The sequence below is a fragment of the Miscanthus floridulus genome, chromosome 16 (assembly GCF_019320115.1).
Source record: "Miscanthus floridulus cultivar M001 chromosome 16, ASM1932011v1, whole genome shotgun sequence".
NCBI lineage: Eukaryota > Viridiplantae > Streptophyta > Magnoliopsida > Poales > Poaceae > Miscanthus > Miscanthus floridulus.
Window position 1 is genome coordinate 102,270,262 of NC_089595.1, and position 7,390 is coordinate 102,277,651.

Consider the following 7,390-nt stretch of genomic DNA (forward strand, 5'->3'; position numbering starts at 1 on the left):
CTAAAAACGTATTTAAATGAGATGCAATTAGCATGGATGTTTAAACACTCTAAAAACATAGGGATAGGAGTTGCCTAAATTTTAGCTTCCTTTAAGGTGACATTTATTGCATATATGTTAGGTTAAACTTGTAGCTTTTAATTCGTTGCAACTTTGTAAGTATAATCTGTAATTTTTTGATTCGAGAATAAAAAAAAATAGGTTAGACAAAACTATAAACCCGATAAAATCTAATATGTTTTGGCACAAAGACAAATAACAGTTTATAAATGTTTCTATAATCAAACAACGACAAAAATTTGATATATTATAGCACAAAGACCATTAACAAATCACAAAAGGACAATAGTCTACGTGCGGCTATATATGCTAACCCGCTCAGATTCACACGGCTAGCACGTCTCTTGACGTAAGCCTAATTTCAGGTACCTGTAATTTAGGGAAAATGAAAAACATATGTCTTAACACGTTTTGAAAACTTCTCACAACAAAAGCACGAGATGTAGTTAACATAGATGCATTTACAATTAAATGTGTGATGCATTATTATCGAAAGTTTTAAAACACATTTATACATTCATTAGAATGTTTTGAAAATTTTGTAGATCTATTTGGATTTTTTTTTTCATTTTCTAAATCTAAATATATTTGAAAGCTTATAGATGTATGCTTTAAAAAACTTTAATAGATATTTGCTGTATCTTTTAACTATAGAAAATCTGAATCCGTCTTGAGATTCACTTTTAACCTGGGTAGAGAAACAATTTAAACAGTTTTGGATGTAACTTGTAAGATGTCTAGTTTTATGGTTACGCGATTAAAATTAGACCACGGGGAGGTAAAACCGTAAAATGGACCTTTTCTACTCCGTTTTAACAGGCTGGCGTGGGCTCAGCCCAATCACAGGTTCTGGCGTCCCCTGCGCAGCTGCGCTCGTTTCCCTTCATCAAGCAGGCCTTGTGTGCACAGCCCAAGGGCCAGGCTGACCTTTGACGCCGCGCCGAGCGTGGGCCGTGGGGACTTGGAATCAGCCCCATTTCAATCTTTTCTTTTTCTTCGGAAAAACGAAAACCGCAGTGCTATACGGTTCCTCACTGAATTTTTTCCCCTACCGCTATGGCTCCTGGTGTCCGCACCGCGCTATGGCTCCTGGTGTCCACGTGTCGCGATATGATTGGAAGTCCGCACCATGCCAGGTACGGACGGTCCATACCTAATTTTTTCCCGCCGCGGAGGGCGGGCACCTCGGCTCGCTTGTTGCCTTGTTGGCCGCGTGATACGGCACGAATGCTGTGGCCCCATGCTCGCCGTTCGGTTGTGGAAGAGCTCCGCCTTGCTATTCCAGCGCCACGCCGTTGCTGGGGACGCGCTGGTCGCCGGGTATGGCTGCGGCCTGGCGCTTACCGGTATCGATCTTTCTTCTTTGTTGCTACTGACAAGGACTCTAGGAGTGCTCAGATTTTGACATGCTGTAGGGCCAATGCTGCTAGGCATTTCCTGTTCGGGGTGTATTTAAACTGATTCGATTAGTATCGAGCCGTCGTTAGCTGTGATTTCATCTTACTCCGTTATGTTAGTTGATCTCCACCAATAGACCCAACGGTGTATTGGGTCCTTGTCTCTGCTCCCTAATTGGGGGAGTCAAACCCTAATACGGTTGGTGGGCCCCTGTCGCACAGCACACATAAAAGGAAGGTGGGGATCAAGGCTCGGTTGATGAGGTTCACTGGAGCCGACATCCCACCCATAGAAAACCCTAATCCGATCCTAAAGAGGTGCTGCCAGCGACGGGATGTGCCCACCGACGACATCGTCGCCCCTGCAGGTCACCACCGGACCACTGTAGTACCACTACGGACTCCACTGAGCCGGAGCTACCGCGGTACCGGCGTCTACCCACTGTGGTACATCTACGGAGAAGACAAGGATGATGTCTTTCCTGGATCTACGGGTTACACACAGAGAGGTACACACATTAATGATCCTTACAATGATATCAGAGCTAGGTTGCCTCTGTGTAACTCTAACCCTAACCGAGTAAAAGAAGAAAGAAAGAGAGACCGGGGTGGCGGACGTCACTGTCTACCGGTCACCACCGCCACCGCACGGGGGGAAAAGATGCCGCACCGTTCGACGGCGCACGGCAAGAGAAAAGAACCGAAGACTTCCTTTCGGATCTGAACAGAGAAGGGGTTCCCTAACCCTAACCCTAACTGGGTTAAAGAAAGGGGGAAAAGAAAAGGTTTCGGCCTTAAGATGAACAGAGCCGAACCCTAAATCAGAAAAAAATCCAAATCGGACTCAACCGAAAAGAGAAACAAGATCCAAAAGAAAAGAAGAGGGCTTTTGGCCTAGAAAAGAGTCAAATCCCGAAACCCTAACCCTAAATTATAACCCCATCCTAAAATCGGGTTAATCCCAAAAGAAGAATGGGAAGGGGGAAGAAGGGGAAGGAATCAGTCTCGGGGAAGAACAGTGAACCCTAGCATCTCGATCTCAAATCAAAAGAAAGAAAAGGAATCAAAGAAACCCTAACCCTAACCCTAATCCCCACCTCCGGTTCGAAAAACAGAGATCAATCCAAATCGGAGAAAGAGAAAGGGAAAGGGGAAGGGACAAACCTCGCCGTGCGTTGGGATGGCCCTTCGTCGGCGTGGGAGAAGAAGGGCCGAGTCGGGGGCGGGCTGTTCGCCGGGCTCGGCCAAGGGGGCGCCGCGGCCAGGCCGCTCGACGGCGGCGTGCTCACCTGTCGGGGAGCATGCGCGCCGGTGAGGGGGCCGGCGACGGCGCCATGGCTGCCTCGCTCCACCGTCCGCTCGCTCGCCATCTCGCTCTCGGTGGCTCCTGTCCTTGCGTTGAGGAGAAGTGAAGAGGAGAGCGGCGACAGAGAGAGACTGAAGCGAGAGAGAAAGGAGAGACGAAAATGAACTAAGGTTTCGGGCACCGGCCGCGCGCGTCGGTTTTTTATACCGCCCGAAACGAGCGCGCGGCCGTCGGATCAAAATCAACGGCGCCGGTTGATTGGACCGTCGTTTGGCCCAGGCGGGCGAGCGCGCCGCGGTACTTTGCTGGCCCAGGCCCAGGTTGCGGCCTAGGTGCGGCCTGCGCGCGCGCGGAGAGGCGGGCCGAGCCGGCTTTTGCCAGTTTTGGGCCGAGAAAGAAAGAAATGAGCCTGTATTTTCCTTTTTTCTTTTTCTGGAAAATTGAAAATGCAAATTGGCTCAAAAGAAAAATAGAAAAAGTAATTTTCCTCGTGGGTAAAATTCAAGAAATTGAGTATATGTTTTCCGCTGCTAAAGAAAAAGTATATTCTCCAGTGATTTTGAACTGACGTGATATTTAACTGGAGAAAAGAAAAGTTTTTCCAGTAAATGTTTATTTCCTAGAAATTGATTAATGGATTAAAGAAAATAGAAAAAGCAATTTTCCCTGTGGGTAAAATTCAAGAAAAAGAGAGTTTTTCCACAACCAAAGAAATGATGTTTATACTCTAGTTATTTTGAACCAATGTGGTATTTAATTGGAGAAAAAGAGATTTTTCCGCTGCTAAAGAAAATGTTGATTCTCCGATTATTTTTGAACCAATATAGTATTTAATTGAAGAAAAAGAGATTTGACATGATTATTATGTTGTTATTTTCTGACCAACGTTGTTAATAACAATATCATAATTTTAATGATTTATGCATTAATTCTACTTCTGGCCAACGGTGATGTAGAATTAGTGTATAAGAAAAGTTGATAATTTTATTGATTTATGCATTAATTCTACTTCTGCCCAACGGTGATGTAGAATTAGTGTATGAGAATAATTGTGAAAGTTAATGATTTATGCATTAATTCTATTTCTATCCAATAGTGATGTAGAATTAGTGTATAAGAATAGTTGCATGTTTTGATTTTGACCAACGTTGGAATCAAGGCATGCAAATGGTGTTATTTTATGTTAAGAAAAGTTTTGACCTAGTTTTCATCTTGTCTAAGGTAGACTGGGTAGTCACCTCACCGTGTTGCACTGAGTTTGTGACACCGGTGAGGGAGATAAAAGAGAATGATGCCATTTGGGCAACTAAAGAAAGAGATTTTGAATCCCAAAAAATGTCCTATGACTTTGAGCATAGGAAGTGGGTCACTGTCAACATAAAATGTTTGGCTATGATAAAGAACACGATTGAGCCTGTAATTGTGGGCTCAATCTCAGAGTGTGACACGGTCACTAAATACCTCGATAGAATAAAGAACCAGTTCACTAGCTCTTTAAAGACATATGCTACCCAGCTGATAAAGCAGCTAGTGACAGAGAGTCACTCTAGAAATGGTGACATAAGAGAGCTCACGATGCGTCGTTGAAATTATGGCACTGTTGTTTAGGCCATATTTCGAGGGAGAGAATAGAAAGACAAGTTAAGAATGATATTCTTCCTCCATTAGAGCTCTTAGATTTAAAACAATGCAGAGAATGCATAAAAGAAAAGTATATAAAGAAAAGTAAGAAAGATGACAAACGAAGCGCAGGAATTTTATTGATTATTCACACAGACATCTGTGGTCAGTTTCCTGTAAAGAGTGTGGATGGTAATGATTCGTTCATAACATTCATAGATGATTACTCCCATCATGTCTACATTTATCCAATCAAAGAAAAAACAGAAGCATTAGATAAATGTAGATATTTAAGGCAAAAGTTAAAATCTAACGCAATTTAAAGATAAAGATAGTCAGGTCTGGCCGTGGGAGAGTACTACGGTCGGCATACCCTAAAAGAATGGCATAGTAGTCCAGTATTTTACACAGGGCGAACCTCAACAGAATAGAGTATCTAAAAGAATCAATCGTACCCTAATGGATATGGTGCGCAGTATGATAAGTTACTCCACCTTACAGTTGAGCATGTGAATAGAGGCGTTAAAACCGTCATTCATATTCTCAATAGAGTATCAAGAAAGTCGGTGCCCAAAACAGCGTATGAGTTGTGGACAGAAAGAGTACCCTCACTAAACCACTTGCGTGTGTGTGGGGGAGCCCTGCTGAGGCTAAAGTATTTAACCCAAACATTGGGAAGTTAGATCCCAAAACAGTAAGTTGCCATTTGTTTGGCTACCCAGAAAAGTCAAAAGGTTTTCGTTTCTACTGTCCAGAGAGACACACAAAGTTTATGAAAATGAGACACGTTGTTTTCCTAGAGGATGAAAAGATGAGGGGGGCATGGTAGCTCGAGAAATTGACCTTGAAGTGAAGCAGGTGTATGCGCCCACTCCAATAATTCACGAGCCAATTTTGTCACTACATGCTGTCGCTGCACCGACAGTGCAAGATACTATGGTGTTAGCACATGTTGTTATTCCACCTGTGGCAACAATGAATGAAAATGAGAAACCTGTTCTTCAGGATCCTATAGAACCTATTGCCACACATGAGGAGGAGCAACAACAGCCTCAAACAGAAGATGTGCCAAATGTGGAGGCCCCTAGAAGGTCTCAAAGAGTTAGTAAATCAGCTATTTATGCTGATTATGAAGTGTACAACACTAAAGAATTTCAAATGGAGGTTGATTCCACCTCTTTTGAAGAAGCCATGAGAAGTGATCATTCATCAAAGTGGCTTGAGGCCATGGACGATGAAATGAAATCAATGAATGCCAATAGAGTTTGGGACTTGGAAATAATTCCTAAAGAAGCCAAAACAGTAGGCTGTAAATGGGTCTACAAAACAAAGCTTGACTCTCAAGGGAATATAGAGAGATATAAAGCGCGACTTGTGGCAAAAGGCTTTATGCAAAGAGAAGAAATTGATTACAATGAGACCTTTTCTCTAGTCTCATGTAAAGTTTCCTTCAGAATCATAATAGCATTAGTGGCACATTACAATTTAGAATTATATCATATGGATGTAAAGACGGCATTTCTCAATAGAGACTTAGATGAAAATGTTTATATGGCACAACCGAAAGGTTTAGCCATGGAAGAAAAAGAACGAATGGGATGCCATATAAAGAAATCTATTTATGGATTAAAACAAGCTTCAAGACAGTGGTACTTGAAGTTTGATCAGACAATAAGACACTTTGGGTTTTAAAGAAAATGTAGAGGACAATTGTGTCTATACAAAGTTTAAGAATGGTAAGTTTATCTTTATTGTCCTATATGTGGATGATATCTTACTTGCTAGTAGTGATGTCAGTCTACAACTAGAGACAAAGAAGTTTTGTCCTCAAAATTTTGATATGAAAGATCTTGGTGAAGCCTCGTTCGTTTTAGAGATCGAGATTCATCGAGATAGAAGAAAAAGGGGTATTAGGACTGTCACAAAAGGCATACATAGAAAGAATCTTAAAGAAATTCAGTATGTACAAATGTAGTCCCTCACCTGCTCCTATAGTCAAGGGCGACAGATATGAGGATTTTCAATACCCCAGGAACTAATATGAGCTCAATCAAATGAAAGTGATTACATATGCTTCAGCTGTCGGAAGCTTGCAACATGCTCAAGTATGTACGCGCCCTGACTTGGCATTTGTTACCGGGTTTTTATTTGGCAGATTCTAGAGCAATTCTAGAACAGAATACTAAAATTGATAAAGAAAGTCTCGCGTTATTTACAAGGAATGAAAGGCCTCATGATGATGTATAGAAGATCTGATTGACTCCATATAGTGGGATATTCAGATTCTGATTATGCGAGAGTGAATATATATCCAGACGTGGATTTTCTATCATCTCGCAAAGGGGAGCTATTTCATGGAAAAGCTCAAAGCAAACTGTCACTACATCGTCCACAATGTATGACAGTTTGTAGCGTGTTATGAGGCAACGGGCAGGTGAACTGACTAAAGAAGTTCATACCCGGTTTGAAGGTGGTTGACGACATCTACAGACCACTAAAATTATACTGCGATTATAATCTGACAGTACAAGATGCTCACAACATAAGTCAAGTGGTGCTGTCAAACACATTGACATAGAGTATTATGTTGTGAAAGATAAAGTCCGGGATCAAGTCATAAGTCTTGAGCATATAAGTACAGAAAAGATGCTTACGGATCCACTTACAAAAGACTTACCACCCAACATGTTCAGAGAACATGTAGCTAGCATAGGTTTAAGGGAAAGCCTAAAATTCCTGGACAAAAGAAGGCCCAAAGATAAGTATCTATTTCAGAGCAGAGTAGTGTGTTGTAGCTGTTAAGTCTATCGACAATGGACCATGACGATGAGACATGCTCTATGCGCTAATCTGTAATGGAATGAACAAAAGTAAATGATATGAAATTGAAAGATGAAATGAGATCAATGGGGAGAATGTTAGTTGATCTCCACCAATAGACCCAACGGCCTATTGAGCCATTGTCTCTGCTCCCTGATCGCGGGAGCCCAACCCTAATACGGTTGGT